The sequence below is a fragment of the Monodon monoceros genome, unplaced genomic scaffold (assembly GCF_005190385.1).
Source record: "Monodon monoceros isolate NGI ecotype Baffin Bay Population unplaced genomic scaffold, NGI_Narwhal_1 Super_Scaffold_12, whole genome shotgun sequence".
In the NCBI taxonomy this organism is placed as follows: Eukaryota; Metazoa; Chordata; class Mammalia; order Artiodactyla; family Monodontidae; genus Monodon; species Monodon monoceros.
In genome coordinates this window covers 117,189,788-117,204,309 of record NW_021703768.1, presented here as the reverse complement: position 1 = coordinate 117,204,309, position 14,522 = coordinate 117,189,788, and the positions used below count along the sequence as shown (strand labels likewise).

The window sequence follows — 14,522 nt, the reverse complement described above, 5'->3', positions numbered from 1 at the left end:
GCAAACCTAATCATTTGTTTATTCAACATTATTAAGTACTTATTACATGACAAGCCCAGTACTGAGGATATGAGAGAAAGAACTCTAGCTGCCTTCCTCTTCCCCTTCAGTATCACTGATAATAGAAATAAAATAATTGGGACTTCCCTGGTGGCACAGTGGATAAGAATCCACCTGCCAATGCAGGAGACACGGGGTTCGATCCTTGGTCTGGGAAGATCCCACATGCCATGAAGCAACTAAGCCCATGCGCCACAACTACTGAGCCTGTGCTCTAGAGCCCGTGAGCCACAACTACTGAGCCCACATGCCTAGAGCCCGTGCTCCGCAACAAGAGAAGCCACTGCAACGAGAAGCCTGCTCACCGCAACGAAGAGTAGCCCCTACTCGCCACAACTAGAGAAAGCCCGCATGAAGCAACGAAGACCCAACACAGCCAAAAATAAATAAATTTATAAAAAAAATAATAAGTAATCTAGAGATGATTTAAAGTATTCAGAGGATGTGCGTAGGTTAAATGCAAACCCTATGCCATTTTATTTACGGGACTTGAGCATCCACATTATTTTGGTATGAAGGGGTCCTGGAACTACTGAGAGATGACTACACACAGTAAAAAATGAAAGATATCTTTGGGTAATGTCTGCCCCATGGCTTTTAGGAGAAAATAACCTATTTCTTCACTCATTGAGCAGGAAAGGCCACACTTCTAGATGCTTCCAACAACCATCCAGCTACCACTGAGAACATGTTTTGTCCCAGCACCAGGGCAGGATCCACAGCTGTGAACAGTCCCATGGGTTCCAGGCCAACCTCACCAAGGGCCCCTTCTCCAGCCTTTATTAGTCACGGATGGTCCTCTGCAGAAGCCAGAGGACTACCTGAATGTAGGACAGCCTTCTGCCTTCAGCTTCTGGAAGGACACCCCAAAGGTGGACCTCACTCAGCCCCTTGTCTGACAGCTCCCATAATGCCAGCAAGCCCCCCCCCCCACTGCCCACTCCCCCCTTGGGAACTCCAACCACCAGCTGCGTCCCTCAGCTCGGAAACTCCGGTCAGCACCCCACTGATGCTGCTATCTTAAAGCCATGGGGAAGTGAAGGCTGGCTCCTGCTCAGAAAAAAAGGCTGGGGACCTCTGAATTACATCTAGTCATGGGATGTACAGGAGAGCATTGTAACTCTGGAACTTCAAACAGCCAGCCCTCAAAGTGACAATGGAGGGAAAATGAGCCCAGCAAGAGGGAGGGTAGGAAGCAAAAGCAGCAGTGAACAGAAGGGAAAGAAAAAGGGAAGAAAGCTGTTAACAGAGAAAGTGAGTTGGGGAGATTAAAGAATAGGTTAGAGCAGGGAGAGAGAGAAAAGGGAGGAACTCTGCTTCCTGCCAACTTGACAGGACACACTAGAAAGGGACAGTCTATCCCTCCCAACAAGCCTGACAAGGCCACTTCCCAGGCCAGGTCCCTCACCAGCACGGCCCCTGAAAGACAGGCTCTGCCTGCCCCCTCCCAGAGCATTAGACTAGGCTTTGTGGGAAAACTGAAATCTTGACGGCTTAGAAAAAGGCCCCTACAGCTTCATGTGCTGGCAATTTAACTAAGCACTCCTGGTTCCTGCCGGCTACCAGCCCAGCCCTGGCTTTGCTCCACCATTAAAGCACGCTCTCCTGACCCTCTGCGGGAGCGGCAGCTCAGTCAGCACCGCAGGGCGGCTTTAAAGGACAAGAGTGTATTTCACTGAACACCAGCAAGTACCAGTCACACCTGCCATGTGAGCACCCTAAGGACCAGACATCCCAGGGCAGCTCACTCCCCCCGCTTTCATTTTCATAGAATTTTTTAAAGGAATACGCATTATGGACAAAAAGGTTAGAAAAAACACATGCTAGATGATAACTTCAGAGTTCTGTCATTAGTAACATCCACCAAGAGCAACTGTACGTGTGGAAGACAAGGGGCCCAAAGTAGTATGGAGTATTGATGAATTAAAAACAAAAACAAGAAAACAAACTGCATCCACCCCGAACAAAAATCTGAGTTTTCCAAGAGCGCACCTGCACAGAAAGGACAACAGAACACAGCATCAATGAAGTCACATCCCTGGTGGAGGGCCTAGAATTTAATGTAGTATACAGGCTCACCACCACTTGGGCCTCCTTTTGGCAAACCTCATGTCGAAACACCAGTGGTTTCAACTGACTGCATGTATTTCTTTTTACTTCCTACATTTTTCACTCTGCTGTCTTCCTGGTGTCATATAGCCACGCAGAGTTTCAGAAGATGGGATTCAAGGGGCCCTCTCTGAAGCCCTGCCTACCCCCAAACCATTCCTACCACCTGTTTACTGCCACCTGAAAAAATTAACAGAGTGAGTCATATCTTTGGATGAAGGCAGTATTTTTCCAACTGGAGTATGTGGAACAATTTGGGGAATGTGGACAGACAACTTAATTTTGATAGTTATGCTTTTTAATATTTGCTTTCTATTTGTGGCAGGTGATAGTGGTTTCCAGTTTAAGCCAATCATAGTTTCCCTTTCAAATAACTTTTAGAGTTTTTAAAAAATGGCATAATTTAAAGAAAAATGTTAAATAATAGTACTGATGGCAAAGAGATAAGACAAAAATCATGCAGGTGGAACACAAATTAAGTGTGAGAAACAGATGAAGCATCCACCTCCAAGCCCTTAGAATGCAACTACCCCTCACTGGAGTTCTGCCAGCATCACACATCGAATATCACCAAGATTTAGTTCAGCAAAGTCAGCAGAACCAGAGGACGCAGAAATCGGATCAGAGATTGATGACTCACACCAGCCTTTAGAGAGGGTGTTGCGGAAGAAAGGCTGGGGGTGGGGGAAGGGGGGACACGGGGTCTGGGGTCTCTGGGAAGCTAGCGGGCAGCAGGAAAGCAGTAAGTATAGGTTTAACGGCAAGGACTCATGAGATAGGCACGTTCCTATAGAAGTCCCCCTCTTCACACATACTGTCCCCAAATGATCCTGCCCGAGGTCCCAATACTGAAAGCTGATGGGTGAAGTACTGAGAGCAGAAGTCTAGCACCACTTCCCAGGTCTTCCTATTCCCAAATACCTTTGCAATTCAATTGTTCCCCACCCCTGCCTTTCTTTGAACACTGGCCAGGAGGCCAGGTAGATTTCAGTCGTGATTTATTTTCTGGGCCAATTCTCTTGAGACTAATGACTCTTTAACACAAATCAGAGAACTGATGAAAGGCATCTGTGAATAAGGCATTACTCTCCAATGAGTAAATTCAGGTAGATCAAACCCTCCTCTCACCCTGATTACCAAGACTCCCTTAAATCATTCACACGCATCACCACAATAAACTGAATATCACGATAAAGAGAGTCACACAAATTTTTTGGTTTCTCAGTGCAGATGAAAGTTATGTTTTCACTATACCGTAGTCTATTGAGGGTACAATAGCATTATGTCTAAAAAAATAATGTACACACCGTAATTTAAAAATACTTCATCGCTGTGGGACTTCCCTGGTGGTCCAGTGGTTAAGACTCCGCGCTCCCAACGCAGGGGGCACGGGTTGGATTCCTGGTCAGGGAACTAGATCCCACATGCATGCTGTAGCTAAGAACCGGCACAGCCAAATAAATAAATAAAATAAATATTAAAAAGAAAATACTTTATCGCTGAAAAATGCTAACAAACTTCTGAGCCTTCAGCGAGTTGTAATCTTTTTTGCTGATGGAGGTTTGAAGTATTGCGAGAATTACCAAAATGTGACACAGAGAAACAAAGTGAACAAGTGCTGTTGGAAAAATGACGCCGATAGACACAGGGTTGCCACAAACCTTCTATCTGTAAAAATCGCAGTATCTGCAAGGCCCAACAGATCAAAGTACAATGAAACGAGGTATGCCTTTAATCAAAAGGTTCAGAAAAATATAAACCATCCTTTGTTTTTGACAAAGCCATACCAGACTTGCTACCCACAGACACTGGATTCAAACCATTTATCTCCCTTGCTTTTTTTTTAATTTTTTTTTTTTTTTTTTTTGGCTGCGTTGGGTCTTCATTGCTGCGTGCAGGCTTTCTCTAGTTACAGAGACTGGGGAGCTACTCTTCGTTGCGGTGCACAGGCTTCTCATTGTGGTGGCTTCTCTTGTTACAGAGCACAGGACTAGGCGCGCGGGCTCAGTAGTTGTGGTGCATGGGCTTAGTTGTTCTGCAGCATGTGGGATCTTCCCGGCCCAGGGATCGAACCCATGTCCCCTGCATTGGCAGGCAGATTCTTAACCACCATGCCACCAGGGAACTCCCTCCCTTGCTTTAGAACTGAGGGCCCATCCAGTTTCCTAGCTCTGGTTTTGAGGCCTAAATCAGTATTAATATTCCACATCTGTCTCCTAAAAACTACAAAAGAAGTCATTCTAAGCTCACTGCCTTTTGAAGAGCCCTTTGTATACAGTGCCCAAAATGGTGTGAAACTTTTTGGCCAGAGCCTGGAGGGTCAACTCATGCCCAAGCCCCTTGCTTTTAAACTGCTGTGTTTTAATTGCTGACTCCCATTGTACAGCCAAGCCAATTAGTAGGGCTGGTCAAGCGTGAGGAGCTTGGAGGCCTAGAACACAGCACTCAATTCAGCCTGAGAAAAACAGGAAGCCTCTCCTGTCAGAACTTCCCTGTGAGAACTATGCATAGGCAACAAATGTCACAAGTCCGAGAGATGGACGTTGTAGTTCTGTAGTTCCCTGGGCACGTCAGCAAGCACTTGAATCTCTATCTGATGGAGGACTGGCAGAGTGACTCAGGAGAATGAAATTTTAAAAGATGACTATTTCACTCCTCATTCAATTTAGTGAGCATTATTGCCCACTTCAGTCTCTGAAGTGCTTAGTAAGTAACTCCTTTAGGGTTGAAAGGATGTTGGGTCGAAAGGATGTAGGGTCCAAAGCCCAAGAAGCTGCAAGGTTTACTCCAGGCACTCTAAACCAGCTGGATAAAGTGTGAAACAGTCTGAAATTATTTACATATGAAATGCAAACATGCACTTACCCTCAGGCCTCCAGATCTGATTATTGGCTTATTGGTAACCAAGCCCAAATACACCCGGAAACAAAAACAAAAAAGCCTTAGGGTGCTGAATGAGGCTTTTACCAAAAAAATTTAGAATGTCCACCTCTTTTTTTATTTCACTGCATCTCAAAAAAATACCAATCATCCCAAAATTAAAATATTCTGCTTTAGAGGAGCTCAAATTTCATAAAAGCCTCCCATTAATATTCCTTCAGAACCTCTGTGAAGGACTTCCCTGGTGGTGCAGTGGTTAAGAATCCGCCTGTCAATGCAGGGGACACGGGTTCGAGCCCTGGGCGGGGAAAATCCCACATGCCGTGGAGCAACTAAGCCCACGCGCCACAACTACTGAGCCTGTGCTCTAGAGCCTGTGAGTCACAACTACTGAGCCCGCGCGCCTAGAGCCCGTGCTCCGCAATGAGAAGCCACCACAATGAGAAGCCCACGCACCACAACGAAGAGTAACGCCCCCCCCCACCCCGCTCTCCACAACTAGAGCAAGCCCACGCGCAGCAACGAAGACCCAACAGAGCCAAAAATAAATAAATAAATTTATGGGGGGGGTACCCTCTGTGAAGCCTTTCCTTTCGGCGGAGCGCGGTGGCAAGATGGCCGTGCAGATTTCCAAGAAGAGGAAGTTTGTCACTGACGGCATATTCAAAGCTGAACTGAACGAGTTTCTCACTAGGGAGCTGGCTGAAGATGGGTACTCTGGAGTTGAGGTCCGAGTTACACCAACCAGGACAGAAATCATTATCTTGGCCACCAGGACACAGAATGTTCTTGGTGAGGAAGGGCTGACGGATCCAGGAATTGACTACTGTGCTTCAGAAGAGATTTGGCTTCCATGAGGGCAGTGTAGAGCTTTATGTTGAAAAGTTGGCCATAAGCGGTCTGTGCGCCATTGCCCAGGCAGAGTCTCTGCATTACAAACCCCTAGGAGGCCTTGCTGTGCAGAGGACCTGCTATGGTGTGCTGCAGTCCATTACCCCGTTTCAAGGTTGAGGACTGTTTCCAGCCAAGAAAGGAGGGCCTGCCCTTGGGTGACAAAGGTGCAGGCCTAGAACGCTCCGTGGGGGTCTCTGGCTCATACCCTAGCCCTGGTTCTCACCTGGGCCCAGTTCCCCTTAAGGGAGGGTATTTCTGTTCTTCAACAGAACAGCCAGGCCTGGTGTTTATCATTGCTTGTGTTGAGGGAAACACTATCTTTCTTTCCTAACATTGAAGTCTTAAATTCTCTACCAATGGGAACATTTGTGGGGGCGGCCGGGATGAATGAAAGCAGAAAATTTCCCAAAACTCTCGGCCTACTTAACCGCCCTGACAGCACATCGTTACAGTGTCTGGGGGAGGGGGCGCAGACTGTTTCCAAAGGAAGCATGATTAGTTGGCCGTTCCAAATAATTCCAAAGACCATTTAGAAAATGGTTAACAGTTTTTTAAAAATGTGGCCCAGAAATCTAACTTCCAGCGATTCTTAATATTATGGGGCTTCTGGAGAGCCCTGTAAAAAGCTCTATCATAACAAGCCCAGCCAATGAATAGGTACACGGGGAGGGGGGGGGGACTCTTCGGGTAAGTAGAAATATGTGGTAAACACATATTTGCTCAATGCTCAAATGACCTGTCTTAAGACATCTTTTACAGAGAATGATGTGGCTGATCTGACTGGGAAGCTCGCTCTCCCCAGCTGCCAGCACTCTGGATTTGTCCTCCCTTGAGTGCTGTGCTGGTTTCTCCGTTTAATGCATAAACCAGCTGCAGCCACCTTGCCAAGTTCGCAGCAATTCCCTCAACTGCCTTTTACTGTACAGGATTCCTGGAGTCCAATTCTGTTTTCTGGAGTCAAACAAATACAAAACAAATTGGTGAGAAGTTTCAGCTATTTCACTTCCTCCCAGAAAACAGAAGTTTGTGAAAGGTTCGATCTAAAAAGGACAACTGTGTGCTTTTTGTTGTTGTTCACAGGATCAGTAAATTTCAGAGCTGGAAAAAAACCCATATATCACCAAATCATTCCTCTTCAAAAATCAAAATATCTTCTTCCTATTTCTCAAGAATTTAAGACAAAATGGCCAATTAACACTTAAGCAGCCTTACCTAAGAAGCCCACAAACTGAGGGTAGCAGGTAGGAAAGGGGAACTCTGTTCTACAATTAACAAAGAGCAGGGGACTCCTTTCAGCTTCCCCAATGCCCCCATTCATGTTTGGGGCACTGATTATCCTTCAATAACTTCTCTGCATTAAATCTCCTACCACTCGCTCAGGGTTGGGTTTCACCCTGGGGATAAGAGGTGTTTGTAGAACACTCTGAAATTTCTAAAGGGTAAGTGCTGTGGACAATACAACCTCAGTGCATATCAAGGGTAGCAAAGCCCTCAGAGAGTCATTAACTCACCCGGCCAAATGAGAAGAGAAAATGAGCCGCAGCTGCGTGCTTCCTTTCCCGCCTAAGAAGGAATTTAAAAAAAAATCTGCTAACAATGGCCGGGGTAATTGGCACCTGGCTGCCTGCTCCCACATCCTTGTCTGCTACAAAGATTTCAGAAGCAGGGTTCACAGAATCCCAACGGACCAGAGTTCTAGGCGTTGTCACCTCTTTTCCAGGCTGTCACAACTGCCTCCTCGGTGTCTCCCCATCCCAGTGTTCCCCTACCCCAACGCAGCCGACGCTTCAATGGCTCCCCACAGTACACAAACCCTCAGCTAAGCGCTCAAAGAGTTTTTCCCAACCGGCCCTAACCTAAATCTCCAAACTTCCCCTCCGCCCCCAAAACCGCCCTAGCACTCGGTCCAGTAAGTCGCCGAATCGTCTTTCCCTTACCTCCAGCGCGAGGCTCAAGGTCTCCTTCTCCAGAGGTCCCCTTTCCCTCCCTCTACTTGTCCAATGCCCACAGCTGCCGGAGATTAGCCGCCCCCCTCAGGGCTCCGCTCAGATTTCACTTCCTCCAACAGGTCTATTCAGATCCCTAGACACCGTTCTCAATAGTGAAGATTCCTTTTCCCCCGCAACACCTTTCCTGAACACCCCCGGCCCCTGCTCCCACCCGAGGGGCTCCCGAGCGCTCTCCCGCCCCCAGCAGGCCCGGCTCAGAGCACGGAGTGGATCCCCGGCAGCGCCCTAGAAATCGCAGCCCAAGGCGAAGAGATGCAGAAGCCTCCCGCAGACGTCTCCCGAGACCGGGTGTGGCGAGCCCAGCTCTCAGTCAGCCGACTTCTCGCAACGCGGAGCCCCTTAGTCCACTGCCCAGAGGCCGGGCGGGCGGCGCTGGATCTTCCCAGCCTCCGCCAGCGGCGCTGCGACGGGACCCGGAGGAGCAGCCGCGATGAGCCGGGGTGGGCATCGGGCCGGCTGCAACCGCTCCCCAGCTCCCGGCCTCTCTCCCAGCCCGTGCGCACTCCTCGGCCGGAGCCGGCCCATCCCGCCCCGGGGCCCTTCGCTCTTCCGGCGCCCTCTGGGGAGCTCGGGGGTGCGCAAAACCCCGGAAGGGCCCTGCCCGCGCCTCACCCCCTCCCTGGTCCCAGCTTGGCCGGGTCCGGCTCCGCCGCACCTTACCTCTCTTCTCTTCGAACCTGCTAGGCACTGGTTCGGCCCGGACCCGCTGGGATCAGACGAGACCGCACAAGTCGCGCCGCACCTGCCAAGGAGCGAGTGAGGAGCCTGGGCGCGCCTGACGTCACAACCGGCCCGAGCGCCGCAAGCTCTGAGTCACCTGATCACCTTGGCAACCCGCACGGGGCGGGGCGAGGCGGTGGGCGGCGTCATAGCAAGAGCCCAGTTCCCTGCAGCTGGTCCTGGAAGCGCCTCCTGGAGCGCTCCCGGGCTGTTGACGACGCGGAGACTCGAGGTCCGTCTCTGGCCTGGCTGCTCAGCCCTCCGAGTTGGGATGGATACCTGAGACTCCAACAGGCACTCCCCTCAAGTTCGATCAGTGCTCCGAGACTCCAGACTTTATCCCCTCGCCGCCAGTGCAAGTGCCTGGCTGGCAGGGCCTGTGTCCCCACCATACCCGGTTCAGTGCGTGGCACGCAGGTTCGCTTGTGGGCTGCTCCTCTCCGTGTCTTCTGGGTCTGGACCCAACTAGGTTCGAGGGTTTGCTCCGCGAACTGTACCTGAGAGGGCTGGGGCTGAGGCTGATAACTGGATTGCTCTTTGGCAACTTTCCCCATAAGCCTCTCAACAAGTAGTGCAGCCTTTGCTGGAGAAAGTAGTAAGACTTCATTCATTCAGGAGAGGGGAGGAGACGGGCTGAAGCCCAGGCCCAGACCTCCTGTCCTGAAGGCCTCCTTCTATTCCAACAGAAAGAGAAAGCACTGAAACACTCCCAGAGCAAAGCCTAGAACAAGCCTGGACGTCCTACTTGAAAAGCTTTTTTGTTTTTCAGATTAGATATCGATTTTCTCAATTTCCTCCCCTTGCTCACTATAATCGTATGCCTGCACCTCTATGACTTTCCAGTTGCTAGACATAGACCATCAGCTTCAAAATGAAAATCTAACACTCCATGGAGGTCCTGGTTTGAAAGCCACTGCTTATTTCGTCCCTTCACTTTCTGAGTTCCATTTAAGTTTTACTCTTCTAGTCCCTGCACCACTATGGAGGTTTCATGTATGTCGTCCTTCCCTCTCAGCCGGTGGGATTTTAAACCAAAAAGTTAGTTTATAAATAACTTCTAGTGAGCACACTAGAATGTGTGCAATGAGCAATGAGCAATTCCAGGCTGCTTGAGGCATGATTCTTGAAGATCAGGAGTTTATCGGTGGTGTACCTCATATCCAAGTACCACCTGTGCTGTTTACTTAATAGTTTCATTTTAAGTGACACTTCTTTATTTTTATACATTTATTTAAAAAAGAAACTAGCGGGACTTCTCTGGCAGTCCAGTGGTTGAGACTTGGCCTTCCAATGCAGGGGATGCGGGTTTGAGCCCTGGTCGGGGAACAATGATCCCACAGGCCTCGTGGCCAAAAAACCAAAACATAAAACAGAAGCAATATTGTAACAAATTCAATAAAGACTTTTAAAATGGTCCACATCAAAAAAAAAATCTTAAAAAAAAAAAAAGAAACTAGCATACAAATGGGAATAAAAGACAGCTGTGAAAGATAAAGTAGAGCCATGACTCCAGTCAGAGGTGTACTAATAGGAGAGAAGAGATTTAAAACATGAGCCCAGGTCCCAAAGGGCAGAGATTCGGAAGCAGGAAGATGGTGGGAGCAGGGCAGGGGCAGCCACACCTGGGGTGGCAGATCTGAGGAGGGGAACTCCAACTGCAGGTTAGGGACAGGTTGGGGAAGAGTTGGGCTAGAATGAGGTTTGAGGGAGGCAGTGGAGGGGAGAAGTGCTAGGAGCAGAGAGAATGGAGAAGGGATCTAGAAGAAGGAGAAGGAGCAGTGGTTTGGGGAGAGGCTGCTGAATGGAAACGTGTACTAATAGCATTAAGGGAAGGGAGGCTGAGAGGCTGCAAAAGTGAGGACTGCAGAGAAGGAGGAGCAGGTGAGAAGAACCTGATGTAGGCCCGAGGGGAAAGCACAGGGCCTCTGAGGCTCTACTGTGGGCAGGTCAAGGTGAGGGTGAGGGCCACGGTGGAGATAACTGCCCCTGCAAGGGAGCGAGGCTGGAGAGGGCAGCTGGGACATATGGGGTCATGCTGGGGGAGAAGAGATGAAAGAACGGTGTTTTCAGTAAGGTCCTTGGCCACTCCCCTTTTACTGAGCTGCTTGGGTGTGACAGGGCATAACCACCAAAGGAAAAAATAGAACGTTCCCCACCCCCATCCCCACCACCCCCTTGAGGAAGGAGTGCTATCAGATGAGTACAAACTCAAGGAATGTTACTTGGCAGCATCCAAGAACTAGAGACATGGCCAGGGAGCACATCCCACATGACTCTTTTCTAGGATTTGACCTCAAGTCCCAGGAGTAAGCAGCCAGCCAGATGTAGAAGTCACTGGAGTTTCTTCACAAGTTTCCATTCCCAGAAATAAAAATGTCTGTGTGGAAGGTCCTGACGAAGCATATTTTTTGTGAAAGTCCATTAGCCACTGGAACTGCAATGGATTTTCAACATTTGTGAACTCAGGAGAACAATCCAAGGATTGTGGAGGCAGCATGATGCAGGGGTTGGGAAACTGTGCTCTGAGGTTTATTCATTTTGTGAAATCAGACAAGTTACCCACCTTCCTTGAGCCTCAGTCTTATCTGTAAAATGGGTATAATACCTACCTCAGGAGACTGTCAGCAACTTGAGGTGAATTCTAGGTCAAAGGAAGAACCCAGATTCACAGTTTTTCAGAAGGCCATTTAAAAAATCATTGTAGGGCTTGCCTGGTGGCACAGTGGTTAAGAATCTGCCTGCCAATGCAGGGAACATGGGTTCAAGCCCTGGTCCAGGAAGATCCCACATGCCGCAGAGCAGCCAATCCCGTGCGCCACAACTACTGAGCCTGTGCTCTAGGGCCCATGCTCCACAACAAGAGAAGCCACTTCAAGGAAAAGCCCGCGCACTGCAATGAAGAGGAGCCCCAGCTCACCGCAACTAGAGAAAGACTGAGCGCAGCAACGAAGACCCAACGCAGCCAAAAATATAAATAAATTAATTTTTTAAAAAATCGTTGTGGACTTCCCTGGTGGCGCAGTGGTTGAGAGTCCGCCTGCCGATGCAGGGGACGCGGGTTCGTGCCCCGGTCCGGGAAGATCCCACATGCTGTGGAGCGGCTGGGCCCGTGAGCCATGGCCGCTAAGCCTGCGTGTCCACAGCTTGTGCTCCTCAACGGGAGAGGCCACAACAGTGAGAGGCCCGCGTACCACAAAAAAAAAAAAAAAAAAAAAAATCGTATTTTCATTGGACCCCATTTGTTCAGTCACCAATTGGGTGAAAGAATGTTTCTTGGATGCCTAATCTACACTCCACACTGTGATGGATATGAAAGGAGCAAGTTCTCTGACTCGGTCCTCCAGACATCACACTCCTGATAGGACAGTGAGACAGCATGAGAGGTCACAAAGCCCCTGTGAAATTGAGTGCTAAACTATGTCATGCCCTTCTCTGCCCTCAGCATTCATGGAGAGGGATGCCATGCCAGCTGCATTGGCTGAAGTGGGATGTATAAAAGAAAGGGTCTGGAACAAAGTCTGAAATTTGGAGGATTTGGAGAAGTGGTGAGAGAAGAGAGCATTCTTGGTTATATCATCTGGACGACATGAACACCTGAGACAGGGGCTCAGTAAATATTTGCTGAATGAATGAATGAACAAATAAGCAAGGGCAATAACACTAGAGAATGGTGGGCATAGCCATAAGATCAGCCTAAGTGGACTGTGGAAATTGGACAGTTGTGAGAAATAAGGTAGAGACACAGCAGATTGTAGAGGAGCTTTTGAGATAGCAAAATCTTCCGGTAGAAACATGGGGTCTGGAGCCAGAGTGACAGGGTCGAACTCCATCACTTCTTGGCCACATGACCTTGAGTAAGTTATTTAACCTCTCTGTGCGTTAGCTTCCTTATCTGGAAAAAAATAGGGATAACGTTGTTATCTACTTTACAGTGTTTTTATTTCCCACCCTCATCCCCACCCCCAGTGTATCTATAGTGTTATTTTGAGGATTAACTAAGATAATGCATATGAAACCTAAATGTGGCGCTTGGCACATAGTAAGTGCTCCAAACTATTCACTTTTCTTTATTATTAGTATTAGTTTTATTAAGGCCTGAGAAGAGTATCGATTTAATACAAAAAGTATAGGAAACCACTGAAGCTCCTCAGAATGGGAAATGGGAATGGGATGCAGTGTTTTGTAAAGAATCATTTAGCAGCAGAATTCAACCTGGTCAGAAGGGAGACTAGGGGCAAAGGTGCAGCCCCAAAGGGTAAGGAAGGGCTGACGAAGTACTAGAAACCACCCCTCCTGAAAAAGAGAAAGACTGTGCCCCCTTGCTCACACGTGTGTGGCGGTCAGGGCCTGGCAGGCAGAGGCGCTCAGTAACCCTGTTAAATGAACATCTCTACATGCTGCACAAGTCAAACAATGACTTTCTGGAGCTCTCAGGCTCAATGGCAAACACTGTGGAATTCCCCTAAGAACAGAGTTTTAAAGCACTGGAGAAATCCACTAAGACTTGGCCTCTGGCTTATTTCAGTGTCTTCCCCCCATGGAAGCAGACAAATGAACACATGTGAAAGGAAAGCCAGTGAGTGTGGCCAGCACATGCACAAAACCCAGAAAAGAATGACCAGATTCTTTTTGTGTGTGAGGATGTTAAAGAAAGGAGAAGAAAATTTCACTTCTGCTGTTCACTAGCTCACTGCTCTGCCTGGTTCTAATGGAATTTGAGGTTCATGTGAAGTAGAAAGAGGCATGAGTTTGCTTCTGGTCATGGTTTAAGGTTTTGGGTTTTACCTGAGCAATGAGTCTCACAGTTTTATGCCTCTTTTTCTGATTTACATTTTCGAATTCCAATTTGCTAGTCAGGAGTGTCTCCATTGCAAGTGACTAAAATGCTGTCCAAATCAGTTTAAGAAAGAGGGAGAGAGAATTTATTGGCTCTTAAAACCAGGAGTCCAGAGGCAAATCTGAACTTCAGGCATAGCCAGATCCGGGCACTCAAACAGTATCACCAGGAGTCTCCTCTCTTGCTCTCTCAGCTCTCTTCTCTGCATTCTCAGGCAGTCCCTCTGAGAGTGTCAGAATTACATTCTCATAGCAAAAAGTTCCCAGCAGACAAAAGGCTTTCTCTTTCCCAACAGTACTAAGAAAAGCTCCAGACTGGAGTCTGACTGTTTGCATCGGCTTTGGGTAACTTGCTTTTCTCTGAATGTGTGGTTGCAGCCAGAGGATGTGACATCTTGGCTAGTTCCATGCTGTCCTCTGGAGCCTGGGAGTAAGGTTAGCCCACCCCCCCAAACCCCACAGTTTAAAATTTGGAAGGAACAGCTTCCCCAGGAAAATAGAAGCTTAGTTACCAGCACTAGGAAGAGCGGATGCCTAGCAAACAAAAAACACAGCTGACCCCTACAGGCCACCGATACCAAAACCACAAGCTTATTGAAGAGTCCTGTAGGCACATGTAACATAATATTCCAATATTATTCCAGTAGGATAGCTTTGAATCCACTTGGGAGCCAACTCACCTTCCATATTTCCAGGAAAGTTGCATCCACTGGGGTGCAAACTCCAGCACTCAGAGGTTGTCTTGCTGAGATCATGGCATAAAACTCACCATTGGTTTTACCTAAGTGTACTCTCCTCTCTGGAAGTATTACTTCTGAAGAAAGTGCTTCAGGGAGCACTTCATGCTTTAAATGTGTTTGTACAGCACCTTGAGTTCTCAAGAGGCATCACAGAAAGCCGTGCAATTTTAATTGTGATTTTTTGAAGCACTGATTCCTGAAGTGGCCTGGCATTCGGATAATGATCTTAGAAACCCAGTCCTGGAGGAAAACACATTTTTCTCCTAGGCTGTGA

The 14,522-nt window shown here is 48.3% G+C and overlaps 1 long non-coding RNA gene across 1 annotated transcript in view; it reads right to left on the bottom strand.

Annotated features, from left to right (window-relative positions):
- Positions 1-8,757, bottom strand: part of LOC114892274 — a 65,437-nt gene extending 56,680 nt beyond the window's left edge. The window contains exon 1 of the long non-coding RNA XR_003792686.1: positions 8,613-8,757. This is a non-coding gene — a long non-coding RNA (uncharacterized LOC114892274). The remainder of the gene's footprint in view (positions 1-8,612) is intronic.
- Between the last annotated feature and the right edge of the window lie 5,765 nt (positions 8,758-14,522).